This window comes from Mustelus asterias, chromosome 3, assembly GCF_964213995.1.
Source record: "Mustelus asterias chromosome 3, sMusAst1.hap1.1, whole genome shotgun sequence".
Lineage (NCBI taxonomy): Eukaryota > Metazoa > Chordata > Chondrichthyes > Carcharhiniformes > Triakidae > Mustelus > Mustelus asterias.
In genome coordinates, this window is record NC_135803.1 from 59,019,117 (window position 1) to 59,042,624 (window position 23,508).

The 23,508-nt window shown below is 41.6% G+C and overlaps 1 protein-coding gene across 1 annotated transcript in view; it reads right to left on the bottom strand.

Moving 5' to 3' along the window:
- Window positions 1-19,010, bottom strand: part of LOC144484093 (cholinesterase-like) — a 49,235-nt gene extending 30,225 nt beyond the window's left edge. Inside the window, exon 1 of the mRNA XM_078202635.1 lies at window positions 18,907-19,010. The gene's annotated coding sequence lies outside the window, so the exon portion shown is untranslated. The remainder of the gene's footprint in view (window positions 1-18,906) is intronic.
- Between the last annotated feature and the right edge of the window lie 4,498 nt (window positions 19,011-23,508).

The following is a 23,508-nucleotide window of genomic DNA, read 5'->3' on the forward strand; positions in this document are numbered from 1 at the left end:
ACCTAGATCCCTCTGCTCCTCCACACTATTCAAAGTCCTCCCGTTAGCCCTATACTCAACACATCTGTTATTCCTACCAAAGTGAATTACCTCACACTTCTCCGCATTAAACTCCATCCGCCACCTCTCGGCCCAACTTTGCAACCTGTCTAAGTCTTCCTGCAAACTACGACACCCTTCCTCACTGTCTACCACACCACCGACTTTGGTGTCATCAGCAAATTTGCTAATCCACCCAACTATACCCTCATCCAGATCATTAATAAATATTACAAACAGCAGTGGCCCCAAAACAGATCCCTGAGGTACACCACTTGTAACCGCACTCCATGATGAATATTTACTATCAACCACCACCCTCTGTTTCCTATCCGCTAGCCAATTCCTGATCCAATTTCCTAGATCACCCCCAATCCCATACATCTGCATTTTCTGCAGAAGCCTACCATGGTGAACCTTATCAGACGCCTTACTAAAATCCATATATACCACGTCCACTGCCTTGCCCCCATCCACCTCCTTGGTCACTTTCTCAAAAAACTCAATAAGGTTAGTAAGGCACGACCTACCTGCCACAAAACCATGCTGACTATCACCTATCAATTCATTACTCTCCAAATAACTATAAATCCTATCCCTTATAATTTTTTCCAACATCTTGCCGACAACAGAAGTGAGACTCACCGGTCTATAATTCCCGGGGAAGTCTCTGTTCCCCTTCTTAAACAATGGGACAACATTCGCTAACCTCCAATCTTCTGGTACTATACCAGAGGCCAACGACGACCTGAAGATCAGAGCCAGAGGCTCTGCAATCACTTCTCTTGCCTCCCAGAGAATCCTTGGATAAATCCCATCCGGACCAGGGGATTTATCTATTTTCAGACCCTCCAGAATATCCTGCACATCCTCCTTATCAACTGTAATACTGTCTATTCTACTCCCTTGCAACCCAGTGTCCTCCTCAGCTATATTCATGTCCCCTTGCGTGAACACCGAAGAGAAATATTGGTTCAATGCTTCACCAATCTCCTCCGGTTCCACACATAACTTCCCTCTGCCATCTATAACTGGCCCTAAACTTGCCCTAACCAACCTTCTGTTCTTGACATACCTATAGAACGCCTTAGGATTCTCTTTAACCCTATCCGCCAAAGTCTTCTCATGTCCCCTTTTAGCCCTTCTAAGCTCGCTCTTCAACTCCCTCTTAGCCAATCTAAAGCTTTCTAGTGCACTACCCGAGTGCTCACGTCTCATCCGAACATAAGCCTCCTTTTTCTTTTTAACCAACAAAGAAACTTTTTTGGTGCACCACGGTTCCCTAGCCCTACCAATTCCTCCTTGCCTGACAGGGACATACCTATCACAGACTCGCAGTAGCTGCTCCTTGAAAAAACTCCACATGTCGGACGTTCCCAGTCCCTGTAATCTCCTAGTCCAACCTATGTTTCCTAATTCTCTCCTAATAGCCTCATAATTACCCTTCCCCCAGCTAAAACCACTGGCCCAAGGTTCATGCCTATCCCTTTCCATCACTAAGGTGAACGTAACCGAATTGTGGTCACTATCACCAAAATGCACACCAACTTCCAAGTCTAGCACCTGGTCTGGCTCATTTCCCAGCACCAGATCCAATATAGCCTCACCTCTAGTTGGCCTGTCTACATACTGAGTCAAAAAACCTTCCTGCACGCTTTGAACAAAAACTGACCCCTCTAACGAGCTAGAGCTATAACAATTCCAGTCAATATTAGTCAAGTTAAAATCCCCCATAACAATTGCCCTATTACTTTCACTCCTAAGCAGGATTGACTCCGCAATCCTTTCCTCAACCTCTCTAGAACTTTTAGGAGGTCTATAAAAGACTCCCAACAGGGTGACCTCTCCTCTCCTATTTCTAATCTCCGCCCATACTACCTCAACAGATAAGTCCTCATCAAACCTCCTCTCTGACACTGTGATACAATCTCTGACCAATAATGCTACCCCTCCCCCTCTTCTACCTCCTTCCCTACTTCGACTAAAACATTTGAACCCCGGGACCTGCAGCATCCATTCCTGCCCCTGCTCTATCCATGTCTCTGAAATAGCCACAACATCGAAGTCCCAGGTACTGATCCACGCTGCAAGTTCACCCACTTTATTGCGAATACTCCTGGCATTGAAGTATACACATTTCAAACCCTGCTCCACCCCACCTCTGCAATGCCGTGCATTGCAGTCCCCATCCATGCATCCCTCACTTTCAGCCCCACTACTCAGGATCCCTCCCCCCCCCCGAATCAGTTTAAACCTCCCTGATGTAAGGAATTCCATATATATTTCAATGCAAAAAAGTTTATAATGGAGAGTGATCATTGTTCAATTGGGCAGATCTATGAAAGAAATCCATGTATAGCACCAGCAAAATGGACAGATTAATCCTGAGGCTTCAGAGTTTCACTCCGAAATACAAGCCAGAAAGAGAAATTATAGCAGATACCCTCTTTTGATTATTGTCACAGGAGAACCATATATAAGATCTAGATAAAAAAATCCAGCACCTCGAGAATGTAACACCATCAAAACTGAGTCAAATTAGAGATTAGACCAGCAAAATAAAGAGTTACCAATGTTCAAGTGATCCAAGGATGATTTGATAAGGTACAGAAAGCATAGCCAGCAATATGGTAGTACTGGTCTATCAGTGATAACACCTCAGTCGAAGATGGTGTTCTGCCAGGCAGATTCAGAATAACAATACTCAAAATGAAACAGGCAGAACTATCCAAAAAATTAGGTGAAGGTTACACAAGAATGGAGAAGTGTAAGTTCAGAACCAAATAGGTTCTGTGCTGGATAGACATCGACAAACATACTGAAAGAATGGTGTCTACTTGCAACATATGCCAGAAGAATAGAAATACATAGCAGAGCCAGGATATCTACTAAAGTACCATCCAGACTATAGCATACAGTTGGGGCTGATATACTCACACACAAATAAGAATGGAATAACGTAGTTGGAGATTAATACACAAGATTCCCTTTTATTCCAAAGATGGAAGATTTGAGAGCTACAACAATCATCTCAGCAGTATGAGTTCTGTTTGTTGAGGAAGGGATTCTTTAAAGAATAATACGTGACAATGGAATGCAATTTACCTCGAGATAATTAAGAAACTTGCTGAACAGCACAGATTCAACATCATCCATGCATCACTGTGTTACCCAAGGGAGCACGGGTTCACAGAAAGGCACATCCAGAAGGACAAGAGGACCCTCATGAAATGCTGAGAAATAAAGGAAGATCCAAACCTTGCCTTATTGTCAACTCAATCAGCACCTCTCAAGGCTGACATGAAATTGTTCTATTCAACAGCTCTGCAGGCAAATTATAATGAGGTGGAGGTGCCGGCATTGGACTTAAACAGGCATAGTAAGAAGTCTCACAACATTAGGTTAAAGTTCAACAGGTTTATCTGGAATCACGAGCTTTCGGAGCACTGCTCCTTCCCCAGGAGAGTGGGGATCTTCGCCAATGATCACACAATCATTTGTGACTCCTCAGATACCGAAGCAGTCTGGTGTTCAAATGCAACAAGATCTGGACAATATCCAGGTGTGGGCTGACAAGCGGCAAGTAACCTTCGCGCCACACAAATGCCAGGCAATGACCATCATCAATAAGAGAGACAGTAAGCACCGCGCCTTGTCATTCAATGGTGTTACCATCACTGAATCCTCCCACTGTCAACATCCTTGGGGTTACCATTGACCAGAAACTCAACTGGACTCGCCATATAAACAAAGTGGCTACAAGAGCAGTTCAGAGGCGAGAAATACTGCAGTAACTCACCTCCTGACTCCCCAAAGCCAATCCACCATTGACAAGGCACAGGTCAGGCGTGTGATGAGATACTCGCCACTTGCCTGGATGGGTGCAGTTCCATCACCACAAGCAGCTTGACACCAACCAGGATAAAGCAGCCCACTTGATTAGCACAACATCTACAAGCATCCACTCCCTCCACCACCAAAGCTCAGTAGCAGCAGTGTGTACTGTCTACAAGATGCACCGCAGCAATTCACCAAAGATCCTTAGACAGCACCTTCCAAACCCACAATCTTCTAGATATTCACATATCCTTCTAGGAGATAGATGGGAACACCACCACCTGCAAGTTCCGCTCCAAGCTGCTCAACGTCCTGACTTGGAAATATATCGCAGTTCCTTCGCAGTCGATGGGTCAAAATCCTGGAATTCCCTTCTTAACGCATTGTGAGTCAATCCACAGCAATTCAAGAAGGTGGCTCACCACCACCTTCGCAAGGGCACCTAGGGATGGGCAATAAATGCTGGCCAGCCAGCGATGCCCATAAAACAAAAAATTATAGAAGTCAATTGTTAATTTTCTTCAATTTTGAAAAAATGCTAATGAGTGTAAAAGTTATACTGATATAAAGGCTTAATTTTTTAAAAATGTTACCCTGACATTCAATGGTGTTACCATCACTGAATCCCTCACTGTCAACATCCTTGGGGTTTACATTAACCAAAAACTCAACTGGACTCACATAAACACAATGGCTTCAAGAGCAGATCAGAGGCTAGGAATACTGTGGCAAATAACTCACCTCCTGACTCCCCGAAGCCTGTCCACCATCCACAAGGCGGAAGTCAGGAGTGTGATGGAACACTTCCCACTTGCCTGGATGGATGCAGCTCCAACACTCAAGAAGCTTGACACCATCCAGGACAAAGCAGCTCGTTTGATTGGCACTACATCCACAAACATCCACTCCCTCCATCACCAATGCTCAGTAGCAGCATTGTGTACTATCTGCAAGATGCACAGAAATTCAACAAAGATCCTTAGACAGTACTTTCTAGACCCATGACAACTTCCATCTAGAAGGACAAGAGTAGCAGATACATGGGAACAGCACCACTTGCAAGTTCCCCCCCAAGCCACTCACCATCTTGACGATGAAATATATTGCCATTCCTTTGCAATCTCTGGATCAAAATCCTGAAATTCCCTCCCTGATGGCCTTGTGGGTCAACCTGCAGCACGTTTCAAGGCAGCAGCTCACCACCACTTTCTCAAGGACAACTAGAAATGGGAAATAAATGCTGGTCAGCCAGCAATGCCCATGTCCCACAAATGAATTTTAAAAATTATCCGTAAAGAGCTAGGAACTAACTATTTTTATGTGAATATATATCCAGGGGTGTCACATTCAATGTTGAACAGTAGTAATGTGCCGGTATTAGTCTATCAGTCCATAGGAAACTGAAAGAAAAGCACTCAATGAAACTGAGCTTAAAGTGTGACCATTTGTAATTTATTATAAAGAGAAGACATAACGATGCACCTCTCTTTCCTGCCCCCCAGCCTTATAGGTTGCCTGCTGCAATCTCTTGCAACTTGTTTGTGCTCTTGTTCATCAGGCAGACAGACTGCCAATTTGGCTGTCAGGCAAGTATCTGTAGGTTTATTTGTTATGAGATTCACATGTCTGACATTGTCAGTTTTCTTCATGCTACTGTGCTTCTCTGAACCCACCCCATTAACATTGGGACAGTCTTGGAGCTTATCTTGATAACCAAGAGCCCCAAGGCTCATTCTAGTATTTCTGGTATCATTTTGCACAACCTCTTCTGCACCTTCACCAGAAACTGAATATTCTTCACCATGCACAGAAACAATAAAGTTAAAGTGTGCAGCCATTCTAAGATTTAGTTATACAGGCTAAATATTATATTCTTTATTTTTTACCCAGATGATCCAAGCAGTGCTATTCCTCTTCTATGCAGCCATCTAAGAACAATCATGTACTTCAATGGCCTTATCTACTACTATTCATTGGTCTCTTTCTTTATCACATATCTTCCGGAGAGTATAAGCCTATATTTATTGCACTGCACTTCCCCACTTTGAAGGACATCTGCCACTCACAGGTCTACTTCTTTCATTTATGTAAATCAATTTAAGATTTAGTAATTCTGTGCCATCTGTGAATTTATTGATGGTTCTTTGAATGTGCTTAAATAAATCATCAACAAAAATTATGAATGATCAAATACAGAGCCAGCCAAAACTCTACTGGTGGCTAGGCCCCATTCATATCCATTCTCATATTAGTGACTATTTGTCTATGAGAGTTCAGCCTATTATCCATCTGTCTAATAATCTAATTCCTTTGATCTTTTCTAATCTTCCATGAAGAGCTTAAAAACATTCCAAAAATTCAAACTTTGAGATCAACCAAACATTATCCATTATTCTCAAGACTATTCTGGCTAACTTCCTCAAAAAAAATTAAGTTAATCGAGTTAATCACTTACAGCTTTTGTACAACATACAGACTTTTAATTCCTCAGGGAATAATTCCTCCAGTTCTCAATTCTTGAAGCTGGAAGCCCAAGAATCTTCCCACAATTTGAGTTACTGAATAGGTGACACAGTGACTCAGAAATAACATCCCCAATGCCTTAAGTATTTTGTGTAAATGGAATCAAGTACAGAAGGAAAATAAGGTTTAAGTGTATTAATTTTAACTGAATAAAATTCCTGCTTATATTTGACAGAATTATAAAAGGCTTACATAGAACTCCAAAGTGTAAACAAAAAAAAATCTGCTATCTTTATATGAGGTCAAAGCAGTGATTTGCAACATACTTACATGGGATGTATCAAAACTGTTCATTTCGTAAAATGATATTTTATAATCGATTGCACAATATAGTGGAATTGCTTAAAGGTCTTTGTTTTGTTTTTTGAAACATTTAAGATGATACTACCATGACTCTAACCACTCCCCTACAGCAAGTCCCCTGCCCCAATCAGGAGTTAAACATTGCCTACCTCACATTGTAATGTGATGAAGGGAAATCATGTTCTGTTACAATAAGGAAACTATTTAACTTGAAGCTGTTGCAATCTTAATATGGATTCAAAAAAATGAGTGATTCGTTATATTAATCCGAGAGAGATCAGGACATTGACTCCACATTTCAAAATATTATAAGCTTGAACTTGTTTTAAAGGCAAAACTGGAATTGCCAAATGAAAGTGCAAAAATGGCAGTGATGCCTTCTATTCATTATACATTTTGGAAGCTGTGGTGTCCAAACATCTTGTGAAATTCAGGCCCAAAAGTCATTTGAAGCTTAGAGCCAACAGAAATTACACTAATGATGGCCTCATGCTGTTCTAGCATCTGAAAACAAATTGTGTGCCTCATCAGCTGCAATTCGACAGACGGCTGTTAAACAGATTAATGTTACAGGTCATTTATGTGTTCCTTTGCCTTTTTTGCCATCATCCAGTCATAATTTCAATACTAGTTGCATCACAGTCTGCCTGATAAGCTAGAGCACAAACACGTTGCAGGAGATTGCAGCAGACAACCTGTGAGGGTGGGGGCAAGTAAGAGAGGGGTGAATTGTTATGTCTTCTCTTTATTATAAGTTACAAATGGTCACATTTTAGGCTCAGTTCATTGAGTGTATTTCTTTCAGCTTCCCATGGACTGATAAGACTAATACTGGCACGTGACTGCTGTTCAACATTGAATGTGATTTTCAAGTTTGCTGATGACACCACCGTAGTGGGTCAGATCGCAAACAATGATGAAGCAGAGTACAGGAAAGAGGTAGAGAATCTGGTGAAATGACAATAAAAGTTTATTTATTAGTCACAAGTAAGGCTCACATTAATACTGCAATTAAGTTGCTGTGAAATTCCCCTCGTCGCCACATTCCAGCATCTGTTTGGGTCAATGCACCTAACCAGCATGTCCTTCAGACTGTGGGAGGAAACCGGAGCACCCAGAGGAAACCCATGCAGACACTGGGAGAACGTGCAAACTCCACACAGGCAGTGACCCAAGCCCGAGTCCCTGGCATTGTGAGGCAGCAGTGCTAACCACTGTGCCGCCCATAATCTCTCCCTCAATGTCAACAATACGAAGGAGATATAGTCATCGACTTCAGGAAACATAGTGGAGAACATGCCTCTGTCTACATCAATGGGGACGAAGTAGAAACGGTCGAGAGCTTCAAGTTTTTAGGTGTCCAAATCACCAACAACTTGTCCTGGTCCCCCCATGCTGACACTATAGTTAAGAAAGCACACAAGCGCCTTTACTTTCTCAGAAGACTAAGGAAATTCAGCATGTCAGCTACAATTCTCACCAACTTTCACAGATGCACCATAGAAAGCATTCTTTCTGGTTGTATCACAGCTTGGTATGGCTCCTGCTCTGCTCAAGACCACAAGAAACTATAAAGGGCCGAGAATGAAGCCCAGTCCATCACGCAAACTAGCCTTTCAAAAGACATGCTCGGAGGAAGAGGTGTTATACTGCATAAGTTGGGCTGCGCCTGTTCATTTCAACATCATTCTTAAAGTGCACTACAAGAAGAAACAGGACTTGAATGAATTTTCTCAGATAGAGGCAGCTTCCAGACCTTTTTTTGCACTTATGTTGATTTCTAGTTGGGGTAGGAAGTATCCAGATGCAATAAACTGAAGAGCAAAAATTTATGTAAATGCAAAAGGTACTAGACATAAATGTTAGAATTCTCAGTCCCACACCACCTATTGCAAATAAATGAACTGATTACTGTTATGTGAGGAAAGAATTAAGTTGTGAATGTATGTTTTGTTTTCTTAATTTTAAAGAGACGGAATGCATTTGCATCTTAATCTGGGTAAACAAAGATTATCAAGCCAGTACACAATTACAGCACTATTGAGCTCCCTAGTTTACATCATTAGTACAGCATCGCTGCTACATGTAAACAGAGTTGAAAAATTAATGCAATAGGAAGCAATCTGAAACCATATACAATAAGAATGTCAGCTTTATATTCAAATAGATTTCATGACAGGTGTAAATGCAACTATAATCTGTATTATAAAGTACTACTTTCAAACATCCTGATTTTGCTGTGCTGGATTTGAAAGTGTTATTAAATTGATGTCATAAAACCTTTCTACTGAATGGGTTTCTCAAAACTATTGGCTGGTGGTTTGTACAGTTATAAATTATAGTCAACATAAGAACACCAGTCACATCTCATATCACTATCATCTTCAACAGTTAAGAGATAAAACCCATTAACTAAGTTCAATAATGTAGACAAATCTACACTATGTAAGAGTGATTTTGTCAATGCTAAACAGCGAGTATTTTACAATTTTAGATAGCAGCAGTTCTTTCTTACTGCATCCTTTTTTTTCTCATTGTTTCATGGATTAGTTTAACATAGGCTCAATGGGTAAGAATTATTGCCATTTGGACTTGTACAGTGCATGTTCCCTAAACATAAGAAATGATTGAAACTAATGTGAATCCTGCATCTTGCAAACCCATAATTTCCACCATCAAGAAAGACAAGGGCAGCAAGCACATGGGAACATCACCACCTTCAAGTTCTCCTCCAAACCACACACCTTTCTGGCTTGGAAATAAATCACAGGTTTGCAAGGTGCCACTGAAGGAGCTTTGGTGAGTTTCAGCAGCACATCTCGTAGGTGGTGTCAGTGGTGAAGTGGGGTGCATGTTTAAGGTGATAGATGGTGTGTCAATCAAGCAGGTTGCTTTGTCCTGCAGGGTGTCAAGGTTCTTGAGAATTGTTGGGAGTTGCACTCATCTAGGTAAATGGAGTGTATTTCACCACACTCCTGACTTGTGTCTTACAGATGATTGACAGGCTTTGGGGAGTCAGTTGCTTGCTGCTGAATTCCCAGTCTTTCATGTGCCCCTGCAGCCACAGAACTTATATAGATGCTCCTGTTAAGTGTCGGATCAATGTTAACTCGCGGGATGTTGATGGTGGCGTATTCAGTGATGGTAATGCCATTGACTGACAAGAGCATATGGTTAGATTCTGTCTTGGTGGAGATGGTCATTGCTGGTACTTGTGTGGCACAAATGTTATTTGCCACTTATCTGCCCAAGTCCAAATGTTGTCCAGGTTTTGCTACAGATGGACACTTGACTGCTTCCTATCTGAGTCGTTACGAATGGTACTTAATATTGTGCAGTCATCAGTAAATATCTCCATTTCTAACCTTGCGAGGGAGGGGAAGGTTATTTTTGAAGCAACTGAAAATGATTGGGCCTAGAACCGGCAGAGGCAGCAGAGAGACTTCACCGAGGAGCATTCAAGGAGAAGTTGTCGCAGTCACCTTGACTGTATAGTGGATGGAGGAAGAACTCCTCCAGAGACAAACAGAAGAAGAACAACGAGCAGAGATGCAGAAAGACTTCACCAAGGAGCATTCTGGGAGAAGTCATCTCAGTCACCTTGACTATATAGTGGATGGAGGAAGAACTCCTCCAGAGACAAACAGGAGAAGAACATCCAGCAGAGATGAGAGAGAGACTTCACGCAGGAGCATTCTGAGAGAAGTTGTCGCAGTCATCTTGACTGTATAGTGAGCAGAGGAAGAATTGGTGTCAAGGAGCGGTTAAACCCGAAACACTACATTAGTGTTTCCCTCCTCCTCCTCGAACCAAAAAAGAGCACTGTGAGGAGGACAAGCAAAGTAAATTTATTAGTTACAAGTAAGGCTTACATTAACACTGAAATGAAGTTACTGTGAAATTTCCCAAGTCACCACATTCCGGCACCTGATTGGATCAATGCACCTAACCAGCACGTCTTTCAGGCTGTGGGAGGAAACCCACGCAAACACGGGGAGAACATGCAAACTCCACACAGATAGTGTCCCAAGCCAGGAATTGAACCCAGGTCCCTGGCACTGTGAGGCAGCAGTGCTAACCACTGTGACACTGTGCCGCCCCAAGTAAAAGCAAGGTGTGGTCTTGCCCTGCTGCAGTAGTAGAGGACACAAAGGAAAGAGCTACTTGGTAAGTAGGAAGGTCAGATAAGAATTTAATAATTTTATCACTTGTCATCTTAGAGGTAATTTCTGTGATTTATAGTTTGTAAAAGTTATATTTGGTCGTAATGAGGAACAGGAAAGTGGGGCCCTAGAGAATTGGATATAGTCTGAAACAAAACATCTTTCGAAAGTTTAATTTAAAGGGGTAAGACATGACAGGAGAGCTCCAAGCCAGGGTCTGCTCTTTGTGCTCCATGTGGGAGGCCAGGAACATTTCCAGTGCCCAGGGCCAGCATGTGTGCAGGAAGTGTCTCCAGTTGCAGCTCCTGGAAGCCCATGTTTCGGAGCTGGAACAGCAGCTGGGGACACTGTGGAGCATCCACGAGGTGGTGAGTATTGTGGATACACTTAAAGAGAGGTTGTCACACTGCAGACTCAGACTCCACAGGCAAGAGGGGAATGGGTGACCATCAGGCAGAGCAAGAGAGCTAGGCAGGCAGGAATCTCCTGTGGCTATTCCCTGCAAAATAGATGTGCTGTTTTGGATACTGTTAAGGGGAATGATCTTTCAGGGGTAAACAGCAACAGCCAAATCTGTTGCACCACAGTTGGTTCTGCTGCAGAGGGGAGGAGTAAAACGTGTAGGAATGCAATAGTTACAGGAGATTCAATTTTAAGGGGAACAGATAGGCATTTCTGTGGCCGCAAACGAGACTCCAGGATGGTATGTTGCCTCCCTGGTGCGAGGGTCAAGGATATCTTGGAGCGGCTGCAGGACATTCTGAAGGGGGAGGGCGAACAGCCAGTGGTTGCAGTACACATTGGTACAAATGACATGTAAAAAAGGGGATGAGGTCCTAAAAGCAGAATATAGGAAGCAAGCTGAAAAGTAGGACCTCAAAAGGTAGTGTTATCAGGATTACTGCCTGTGCCACGTGCTAGTCAGAGTAGAAACAGCAGGATATATAGGATGAATACGTGGCTGAAAAGATGGTGTGAAGGGGAGGGTTTCAGATTCCTAGAGCATTGGGACTAGTTCTGAAGAAGGTGGGACCTGTACAAACTGAGATACACCTTGGTAGGATCAGAACTGATGCCCTGGGGGGGGCGGGGCGGGGGAGATACTTGCTAGAGTTGTTGGGGAGGGTTTAAACTAATATGGCAGGGGGGATGGGAACCTTTGCAAAGATTCAGAGCAGGGAGAATTAAAAACAAGAGGAAAAGACAGTAAGGAGAATAAGGAAAGTGATAGGCAGAGAAATCAAGGGCCAGAGCGAGATAAGGACCAAGTAACATATGGTAGGAAAGGGAAAAGAAATGTAAAAAGTGCCCACCTTAAGGTTTTGTACCTGAATGCTCGGAGCATTTGAAACAAAATGGATGAATTTGTTGCACAGATAGATGTAAAGGGGTAATGTAAACGTGCATTATGAAGACGTGGCTCCAAGGTGAGCAAGGATGGGAACTAAACATTGAGGGATATTCAGTGTTTAGGAAGGACAGATGAAAAGGAAAAGGTGGTGGAGTTGCATTGTTGATTAAAGATGATATTGATATGATATTGAGGAAAGATATTAGCATAGATGATGTGGAATCTGTATGGGTCAAGTTAAAAAACAACAAGCGACAAAAAACATTGGTGAGCATGGTATACAGACCACCAAACTGTAATGGTAATGTTGGGAAAAGCATTAGACAGGACATCAGAGATTCATGTGTTAAAGGAACATCTGTGATTATGGGTGACTTTAATCTGAATATAGATTGGGAGTGTCAAATTAGTCACAGTACAATAGAGGAGGAATTTCTGGAGGGCATATGGGATGGTTTTCTGGAACAATGCTTTGACAAACAAGGGAGCAGGCCATCTTGGATTGGGTGTTGTGCAATGAGAAAGGATTAGTTGGCAATCTAATGGCGAGAGAATGGTGACAGTGGTTAGTACTGCTGCCTCACATCGCCAGGGATCCGGATTCAATTCCCGGCTTGGGTCACTGGGTGTGGAGTTTGCACATTCTCCCTGTGTCTACGTGGGTTTCCTACGGGTGCTTCCTCCCACAGTCCAAAGGTGTGCGGGTTAGGTGAATCGGCCATGCTAAATTGCCCCTTAGTGTCAGGAGGACTAGTTAGGGTAAATGCATGTGGTTATGGATGGGATTGTGGTCGGTGCAGACTCAGTGGGCCGAATAGCCTCCTTCTGCACTGTAGGATTCTATGATCTATGAACCCTTGGAGATGAGTGACCATAATATGGCAGAATCCTTTGTCAAGGTGGATAATGATGTAGTTGATTCGGAGACCAGGGTCCCGAATCTCAATAAAGGTAACTATGATGGTATGAGGCATGAATTGGCTATGATGGGCTGGGAAACATTACTGAAAGGAAAGAGTGTGGACAGGCAATGGTAGTCATTTAAAGAATGAATAGCTGAACTCCAGAAGTTGTTTATTCCTGTTGGGCGCAAGAGTGGTAAGGGAATTGTGGCCATATCATCGAGTACACGGAAAATTAGAGATAATACCAGATTCAAGGGAGAAGCATACAAATCGGCAAGAAAAAGCAATAGGCCTGAGGATTGGGAACAGTTTAAAATTCAGCAAAGGAGGATTAAATAAGAAGGGAAAAATAGAGTCTGAAAGCTAACGGGGGACATAAAAACTGACTAAAAGTTTCTATAGATATGTAAAGAGAAAAAAATTGATAAAAATGAATGTAGGTCCCTCAGTCAGAAATGGCATAATTTATAACAGGAAATAAAGAAAAGGCAGAGGAATTAAATTTGTACTTTGATTCAATCTTCACAAAGGAAGACATGAATAATGTATCAGAAGTGCAGAGAGAAACATGTTTTAGTGAGGAGCTGAAGGAAATCAGCATTAGTAGAGAAATGGTTTTGGGCAAATTGATGGATTGAAGGTGGATAAATCTCCAGGTCCTGATAATCTTCATCCCAGAGTATTTAAGGAAGTGGCCCTGGAAATAGTAGATCCATTGGTGGTTATTTTCCAAAATTCTTTGGACTCGGGAATAGTTCCTACAGGCTGGAGGGTAGCTAATGTAAGCCTGCTATTCAAAAAGGGAGATAAAGAGAAAACAGGGAACAATAGACCAGTGAGCCTAACGTTGGTACTGGGGAGGTTGCTAGAATCTATCGGAGGATTTCATAACTCGGCATTGTATAATCAGACAAAGTCAGCATGGATTTACAAAAAGGAAATCATGCTTGACAAGTCTATTAGAATTTTTTGAGGACACAACTAGTAGAGTTGACCAAGGAGAACCAGTGGATGTGGTTTATTTAGACTTTCAGAAGGCTTTCCACAAGGTCTCACATAACAGACTATTATATAAAGTTAAAGCACATGAGATTGCAGGCAATGTCTTGAGATGGTAGAAAGCTGGTTAGCAGATAGGAAGCAAAGAGTTGGCATAAATGGGTCTTTTTCTGATTGTCAGTAACTAGTGGGGTTCCGCAAGGATCTATGCTAGGACTCCAACTGTTCACATTATATATTAATGATTTGGAAGAGGGAACTGAATGTATTATCTCCAAATTAGCAAACAATACAAAGTTGGGTGGGAGGGGGAGCTGTGAGGAGGATGTAGAGATGCTTCAGCGTGATTTGGACAGGGTGAATGTGTGGGCATCGGCATGGTAAATGCAATATAATGTGGACAAATGTGAGGTTATCCACTTTGGTAGCAATAATAGGAAGACAGATTATTACTTGAACGGGTGTAAATTGAGAGAGGTTTATACTCAGCAAGATCTTGGTGTCCTCGTGCATCAGTCACTGAAAGTAAGCGTACAGGAACAGCAGGCAGTAAAGGCGGCAAATGGTATGTTGGCTTTCATAGTGAGAGGATTTGAGTATAGGGATAGGGATCTTTTGCTGCAATTGTATTGGGCATTAGTGAGGCCACACCTGGAGTATTGTGTGAAGTTTTGGTATCTATATCTGAGGAAGGATGTCCTTGCTATAGAGTACAGCAAAGGTTTACCAGGCTGATTTCTGGGATGGCAGGTCTGTCATATGAGGAGAAACTAAGTCAGTTAGGATTATATCCACTGGAGTTTAGAAGAGTGAGGGGGATCTCATAGAAACTTATAAAATTCGAACAGGGTTAGTTAGATAGGGTAGATTCAGAAAGAATGTTTCCAATGATGGGGGAGTCCAGAACTAAGGGTCATATTTTGAGGATAAAGGGGTAAATCTTTTAAAATTGAGGTGAGGAGAAATGTCTTCAACTAGAGGGTGGTGAATGTGTGGAATTCACAACTACAGAACATAGTTGAGGCCAAAACATTGTCTGATTTCAAGAAGAAATTAGTTATAGTTTTTGGGACTAAAGGGATCAATGGAGATGGGAGGAAAGTGGGGGGGGGGGGGGGAAATCAGGATATTGAATTTGATGATCAGCCATGATCAAAATGAATAGCGGAACAGGCTCAAAGGCCTACTCCTGCTTCTAGTTTCTATGAACATTACTCTGAGGAACTCTTGCAGTGATTCCTGGGACTGTGATGACTGACCTCTAACAACCACAACCATGTTCCTTTGTGCAAGATGTGCCACCAACCAATGGAGAGTCTCTCTGCCCCTCCCCAACCTGTCCACCTCCCTCTTGCCATTGATTGCTAGCAGTTCTTGATGCCACACTAAGACAGACATTCTCACTTCATTCCTTGAGTTCAGTTCTTTTGTCTGTATTTGGATCAATGCTGCAAAGAATTCAGGAGCTGAGTGGCCCTAGCGGAACCCAAACTGAGTGTCAGTAAGCAGGTATTGCTGAGTAAGTGTTGCTTGATAGAACTACGGATGATATCTTCCACTACTTTGCTGATGATTAAGAATAGACTAAGGGGTGGCGACTGGCTGGATTGGATTTGTCATGCTCTTTCTGAACAGCACATACCTGGGCAATTTTCAGGTAGATGCAGTGTTGTAGCTGTATTGGGACAGCTTGTCTAATGGCACAGGTGTGTACAAATGGTGCTCAATAACTGGGGATTCACTAGTGTTTCTGTAAAAATTATCAAACTGAAACTGGGTTAGGAGATGCACATTTGTCTCCTATGATCCTTGGTCAGAAACAGGACATGGAGGGAGATCCAGTTAGGGACCAATAACTATAGAATCACAGAATCCCTTCTGGGATTCCTTCTCCCTAAATTTCCAAGTGCAGTCAACCACTAGCTTACAAGCACACTTTCAGATCTATGGCTGTGCTAAGCAGAATAACACTGCTCCAAAGAAGTACCCTTTCCCCATTGGCCCTCTTTATTTCAAGTCTGTTTCTTGTAGCTCTTTCTTTAACTTAACTTGGACCTCTGTATATCCATTTTGTCTTTATTACATTTGTTGATGGCAGACTCCCTCAAACTGACTGCATCAAGAAAAGATGTTCACTGATCCCTGAAATGACCTGGTGATCTATCAAAACACTCCAAGAGGGCCTCATCCTTGTTAGACAGGAAACAATGCAACAAGCATTAGGACATCCTGTACCTTAAATGTCTCACAGACTGCTAATGTAGCACCCAGGGACACAAAGATCAATGATATCATGGCACTTTGTAAATAAATGTTTATGAAAGTGTAAATATTGACTCTAGTTCTGACCGTCACGACCTGGCTTTCTGGATTATAACACAATTTGATAGATATTTTTAAAAATTATGTCAAGGGCAGGATTCATAGTAACAGAATGTTTCAAATAGTTAATGGTTCCAAAACGACATGGCAGAGAAATAAAATCAAACAAAGTTAGTGATTTAGGATAGAAAAACAATAGAAACCTTTTTTGCATAGTACTCTAAATCACGAGCCTTAAGCTGTGTTCATGTTTGTACTGAACTTTAAATTTAAAATGCAGTTTTTTAAAAAATCAGCATTTTTGTGGTGCTTTTTATTTTGCTTTCAATCAATCATGAATATACTTTAGCTTTGGAAATCTGCACTACATGTGTGTCCCACATTACAAATGAAAATTAATCCACCACAGAAGTCAGTAATACCTCAACTGATAGTATTCAATATACTCTGATAACAACATTTAACAGTTCCCCTGGATAACATGTGGGAAAAATACTGGAGTAGACTTATTGGACTAGAACACCTGTTTAATAAGATTCAATGAGTCAATCATTCTGCATTATATCAATTACCAACAAGATTATAGACTTTATAAAACAAGCATATTTATAGATGATTGCAATCAACCTTCTGAACTATCCATAACCATAACATCATTTTCCATTATATAACACTATGCTTGCCAACAAACCATACATTATACAAACTGTTCAGTTATGTCACTGTCTATTATACAAGACAGCACAAGTGACCATCCGTCAATGTCTCACTCAAGTAACCATTCTTCATGGGGGAGCATCGGCATTGTGTATTGGGTGGCTGTTTGATGTCAGGGTACTTCAGAGAATTGAGGTCCACATGCACCATTACCAGCAAAATGTAATATGTCATTAAGTGCAGGAAATCTGGCTGTATTTTCCAAGATTACATCAGGGTACTGAGGTCATTACAGACCCATTATTCTCATGGAGGCCATCAAGTGTAGCACAATGTAAAGTTGATTAATATAAAAAGGACAGAACAAAAGTAAAATCTTCAGCAAGACCTAATGGCTTGTAGCAATCCCAACAGCATCTAAGAATTTATTTCACCAACATAAAACAACTATTTTTATATGCATCCCAATACAATTTCTGCAGATTATCAGTTCACATGTTGACAGGGATACTGCAATTTATTTGTTTCGGAGTTTCTATAGATGAGAATAATCAATGTTTTACTGAATTAAAATAAGCCATAATATTCTACTATAATCCATTTAAATTACAAATTCATTTAACATATATATTAAAACATTAATTAATCTTCAGCTTTCTACAACTAGTAATGCATGAGGCAGACAAAGCACATGTTTAGAGTGTTTCTCTGGAACATATATAACTTGAGGGCACTACTCTGTATCAAGCATGGCTAACCACTCTTACTGCCTGCCACAGACCTGTTGGAAGGATTTGTGGTTAATACTCAACCTGTTTGGCCATGTTATGAACACATACGGTGACCATCAAATCCTGAAATGGGACTCAAACCTCCTGAGCTAGAAGCTCCAGGTTACGTACACTAACTGTTGCACCCAGAACACCGCCTCCAAGATTAATGCTAATGTAAAAATCAATAATTTATTGAATATATTGAAAATATTGCTGTGGAATAACTGTAAATGTTTACAAACTTTATAAACCTTTTTTGTAAAAGAAAATTACTTCAGTAATGTTTTGACGGGCGAACGTAAATGTGGAAAGAGGAGATTGCTGATCAGCAACTTTCAATTTGTTACCAAAAGCATTCATTGCATTCGGCAATATTTGCACTAGTTGTGCCTGTTAATTGTTCCTTTATTCAGCTGGTGTCACCACATTATTTTGCTTTTGTTTGAAAATCCAGCCACGTATGTTGTGTAAATACACATATTTGTGCCATTGATTGCAATCCCCGCCCCACACACACGTGCATTCCGATTTCCGCAAAGGAGATACGAATGTTTGTTCAAAACAGAGCAAAACAACATGTAGATTTCATTTGTTATTGAAACCAGCAAGATCGTAACTTTGTGCTGGGGACTGAACTCTTGCGAAACATCTGAACCATGAGAATAAATAAGTGATGCAAACCCATCCGTTACTTTCGGTTCCCAATGAAAGGCAGGGTTGCTGGGCAACGCACTACGCCCCCTCCCCCCCAAGGCACAGTACGATCCCATAGTAAAGCTGAGTTGAGAGACAGTGAATCTCCCTCTTCTGCCCCGCCTGCACTCTCCCCGCTTGCTCTCCATCAGGAACCGCTTGGGAAAGGCGATGTGGCATTTTCAACCGTTAAAACAATCTAACTTTTCCGTGCACCGCCCTCAATACAACCGGTCAAAGTAACAGCTTGAAAACAGCGGCAATAATAATGGCAGCAACAACCAGGCACCGAGTTTCTCTTCCCTCTCCCTCGGGGATTGTAACTGCTGACAGACACTCACCACCACACGACCCCGCTTCCCATCAGCTCGGTCCCAAGTGAGGAGGAGGCGCCGCTACTGCGCGGCCCCGCCAGCACGCGCGCACACAACGCCTCGCTCTCCTCTCGCGCGGACTCCCCCGCAGTGTCGTCGGGCGCACCCCCTCCGCCCCCAGTGTCGTTGCGCGCACCCCTCCTCTCAGCGGCCCCCCCCCCCCCGGGTCTTCGCGCGCCCCCTCCTCCCCCACAGTGTCCTCGCGCCGCTGACAGTTGCTCGCGTGGAGACATCGCGGGGAGGAGTTGGGTTCGCGTACATTGTGCCGCCCGTGGTGGATGGAGAACATGCGACCCCTGAAGAGAAAGCGCAAGGCAGATACAGACCATAGGAGGAGGAGAACAAAAAAAATACAGAAGTGCTGTCCAGGGTTGTGTCGTTTCCAATTTAATTGCCTGGATTAACTGCGATTGCATTTAACTGTACTGGGTTCGGTTAGACTAGAGAGATTGGTGCACACTCAAAAGTCTGCCATCCCTGAAGAAGTGCTGGAGGAATACTGATGTGATTTAGTCAGAGTAACATTCAAACAAAGAAAACAACTTGCTTTTTAAAGAAGGACGCAAACAATTAAGTAGGTTCTGAAATAATTGTTCTGGATGACTGGGTCTATTGTGGTACAAGCAGAACACTGATTTGGGACATCTCTTTGCGTTGGAGAAGATAAAAGTAGCCGTGGATCTGAAAGATAGGCAGTTCAGTTGGGATTTAATGTGCCGGACAAGTGGCCTAGAATGTCATGTTTTGGTCACTCCGTGCCAGCGAACTACCAAACAAATGAAGGACAAAGGAATATAAATGAAGTCCTTAAATCCACTTCTTCATGCCTAAAAAGCCCCACTCCAGAGGTAGACACTATTTGTTGTGAAAGTTTCACAGGTGACGATTGCATAACAAGACTGAGTTTTCCAAGGGAAACCAGGATATTTATAAAGTACACACATTCTGACACCTATCTGAAAGAATCCAACTGATTAATTGATTACTTGTGGCTCAGTAAAGGTCAAGAGCCGCAGGCTGCAAGTGCACTGTGCTCTGACCAGCCACACACAAATGTATACGGATAATACCAAATGTATTACACAAAGGGAAATACAACAGAAAGATGTCAATCCATTTCAAATCACAGCAAAGAAGGAAATGGCTGACTTCACGCCAAGGAAAGGGATGAAGCCCATTCTGCAGCCAAAGTCAGGATTGGGTACACCAGGTGAACTGGTGAGGAAAAACATTCCAAAGCTCCCTTTCAATGGCTACCAGGATAATTGTGATGTGCAACAATCACCACCCCTTCTGGCCAATGTCTTCCCAAAAGGAAAGTGTCAGTAAACATGCTGACAGCAGGGTCAGCAGTACACAGTGCAATAGCTTTTTGAATGGCCTGGGCCATTATATAACAGGTAAAATGGTGTTATTTTTCCGTGAACATGATCTTCAGCTATGTTATATGAAATTCTGCTGTATAATAAAATGCTAACAAGGCATATTGGTGGTAATAGCTGATCATGAATATCTCCTCTTACCACCTGCTATTGGCATGTTGGAAGGGTTAGCAGATGGATTAGCCACAGGGTATGATGGGATATCAAAGAAGAAATCATGGGCGATTGTCAGAAAGGCACAGCGATTATCATGGGTGATTTAAATCTACACATAGACGAGAAAAATCAGATGGGCAAAGATAGTGTAGATGACAAATTCATAGAATGTGGGATGATTTTTCAGACCAGCGCATTCTAGAGCCAACCAGGGATCAAATTATACTGGATCAAATATTATGCCATGAGATACGATTAATTAATGACCTCATTAGTGAAGGTGTCCCTAGTGTTCGGGACCAGATCAGAAACTGCAAGGTACATTATGAAGTTAGCCTAGACTTTTTTTGATTTTGGCATTAGTGCGAGCATAAGGCATTTTGCTCCAGGTGTAATTTTATTAACCCACTAGGAAGCTTTTATTAAAATCAACTTTATTTTAATAACACAGCTAAAATATAACAACAAGAATTAGCATAACTTTTACTCATTGAAATGCTTAAATATGACAAGGTATAAATCTTAACTATCTCTGTAGTTCCAATTTAAGCAATATCCCCGTAGACATACTTCAGAATCAATTAGCACAAAAACAGATTTACTCACATGGGTGTGACGTTTTCAGCCTTTTAACCCCTTTGGACAGAGATACAGAAAGAGATCTGTGTTCTGACTCCCATAGAGCAGCCTCCAGAGAAAGATCTACCTTCAAACAGCAGAACTGTTCCATTTTCTGGAAGGTCCCAGTCTCCAATCTCCAGAGAGAGACAGAGACAAACAGAGAGCTACTTCTCTCTTAAAAATCTCAAGCAGCAACTGAGGTTATTTCTCTCTGTAAGCCAGTCATATACGTTTTCCTGTCAATCAGCCTAATCAAGCTCCACTCTGAAAAACCCCAGGGAGAAACACTAAAATAACAGCACTGCATTAGCCCAGATTAAAACAAATATTCCAGCAATTAGGCTCCTGCAGCATCAACATGTCGGCTGCCAGTTATAGACAAAATGGCACTGGTAAATGGAACTGGCTCCTCAAAATATCCTGCTCAAGAAACATGAATCAAATAGTTTTCTTGAAGGCACAGTATCATCAGAACAGGGAGCAGTGATCATAATATGATTGAATTTTACATTCAATTTGAGGGAAGAGAAGAGTGGAACAGATATTTGTATTTTAAACTTAAATAAGGGCAATTATGAGGGCATGAAAGCTGGCAAAAATGAACTGGTAATTTAGGTTAAGGGCTAGGCCAATGAAGATGCAGTGGCAGATATTTAAGGGGATATTTTGGAATACACAGAATGGATATATTCCAATGAGTAGGAGAAATTCCAAGGAGCCTAATTGCTGGAATATTTGTTTTAATCTGGGCTAATGCAGTGCTATTATTTGAGTGTTTCCTCCTGGGGTTTTTCAGAGTGGAGCTTGATTAGGCTGATTGACAGGAAAACTCTTATGACTGGGCGGGACGAGGCTTACACAGAGAAAAATAACCTACCATCCGTGGTCAACTAAAAAAGTTAGAGATAATATCAAACTTAAAATGCATATAATCGCACAAAGGTAGGTGGCAGTTTGGGTAAAATATATAAAAAAGCAAAGAATGACTAAAATATTAATAAACAGAAAAATTAGAGCACACGAAAAAGCTCCCTTTAAATATAAAGACAGAAACTAAGAGTTTCTATAGATAATTCAAAGAAAAAAAAAGTTAACTAAGTGAGTGCTGGTCCTTTAGCATGAGAGTCTCCGCAGTTAATAATAGAAAATAAGGAGATGGCAGATAAATTGAACAGGTATTTTGCATTGGTCTTCACCATAGCGGACAAAAGTAACATCCCAGAAATGGTTGCAAGTCAGGAATTGGGACTCAAGAAAATTACAATCACTGAGGAAGTGGTGCCAGAATCACAAAAGGTTAGTATGCAGCAACTAATTAGGAAGGCTAATGGAATGTTATTGTTTATTGCAAGGGGTACTGAATACAAGAGTAGGGAGGTTATGCTTCAGCTATTGGTGAGACCACATCTGGAGTACTGGACTGTGTACAGTATTGGTCCTAATTAAGGAAATGTGTAAATGCATTGAAAGTAGTTCAGAGAAGATTTACGAGACTAATACCTGGAATGGACACATTGTCTTATGAGTTTAGAAGGGTAACAGGCAACTTGATTGAAACATATAAGATTCTGAGGGATCTTGACAGGGTGGATGTGGAAAAGATGTTTCCTCTTGTGGGTGAATCTATAAATAGGGGATATTAGAGGTAATCTATTTAAGACAGAGATGAGGAAAACATTTTTTCTTTTACGTGGTTGTGAGACTTTGCTATCTCTCCTTCAAAGAGTGATTGAGGCAGAGTCTTTGTACATCTTTAAGGCAGAGAAAATAGATTCCTGGTATGCAAGGGGTGAAAGGTTATTGGGTAGGCATGAATGCAAAGTTGAGTTAAAATTAAATCAGCCAAGGTCTTGCTGGATGATGAATAGGCTCAAGGGGCCAAATGGCCTACTTCTACACCTGCTTTGTATGTTTGTATTTCACTGCTTTTATTTAAAAAGAGCTCCACAGTCGAATAGGGGAAGAACCAGTAATTGTGCTCAACCTGTCTATACATGTTGGCGAACATGTATTTAATCAAGGTATCATGAAAATCTTGAGAGAACTATTGATGCATTATGTGGTTTGGTTGTTTTGTTAATGGTCTGGATTATGAAAAATGTGCCTTCAGTGTGATGATACTGTGCCTTTAAGAAATGTATTTATATCATGATTCTTGTGAGGGGCATGTTTAAAATTCAGCTCTGTTTTATATGGTGCCGATTTGTCTGCAAAACAGGCAGATCACATGCTGAGAATGCAAGCTAATGATTGACTTTAACTAGAGATGTGATTGTTTTCATAAGAGTTCATGGATTTTTGTTTCTTTGATTTTTCCCATGGAGTTTTAGAGTAGAGTTTTGATTAGGTTGATTGACAGAGACAGTCATGTGCTAATGGGAGGAACTAACCATACAGGTGAAAGCAAAAG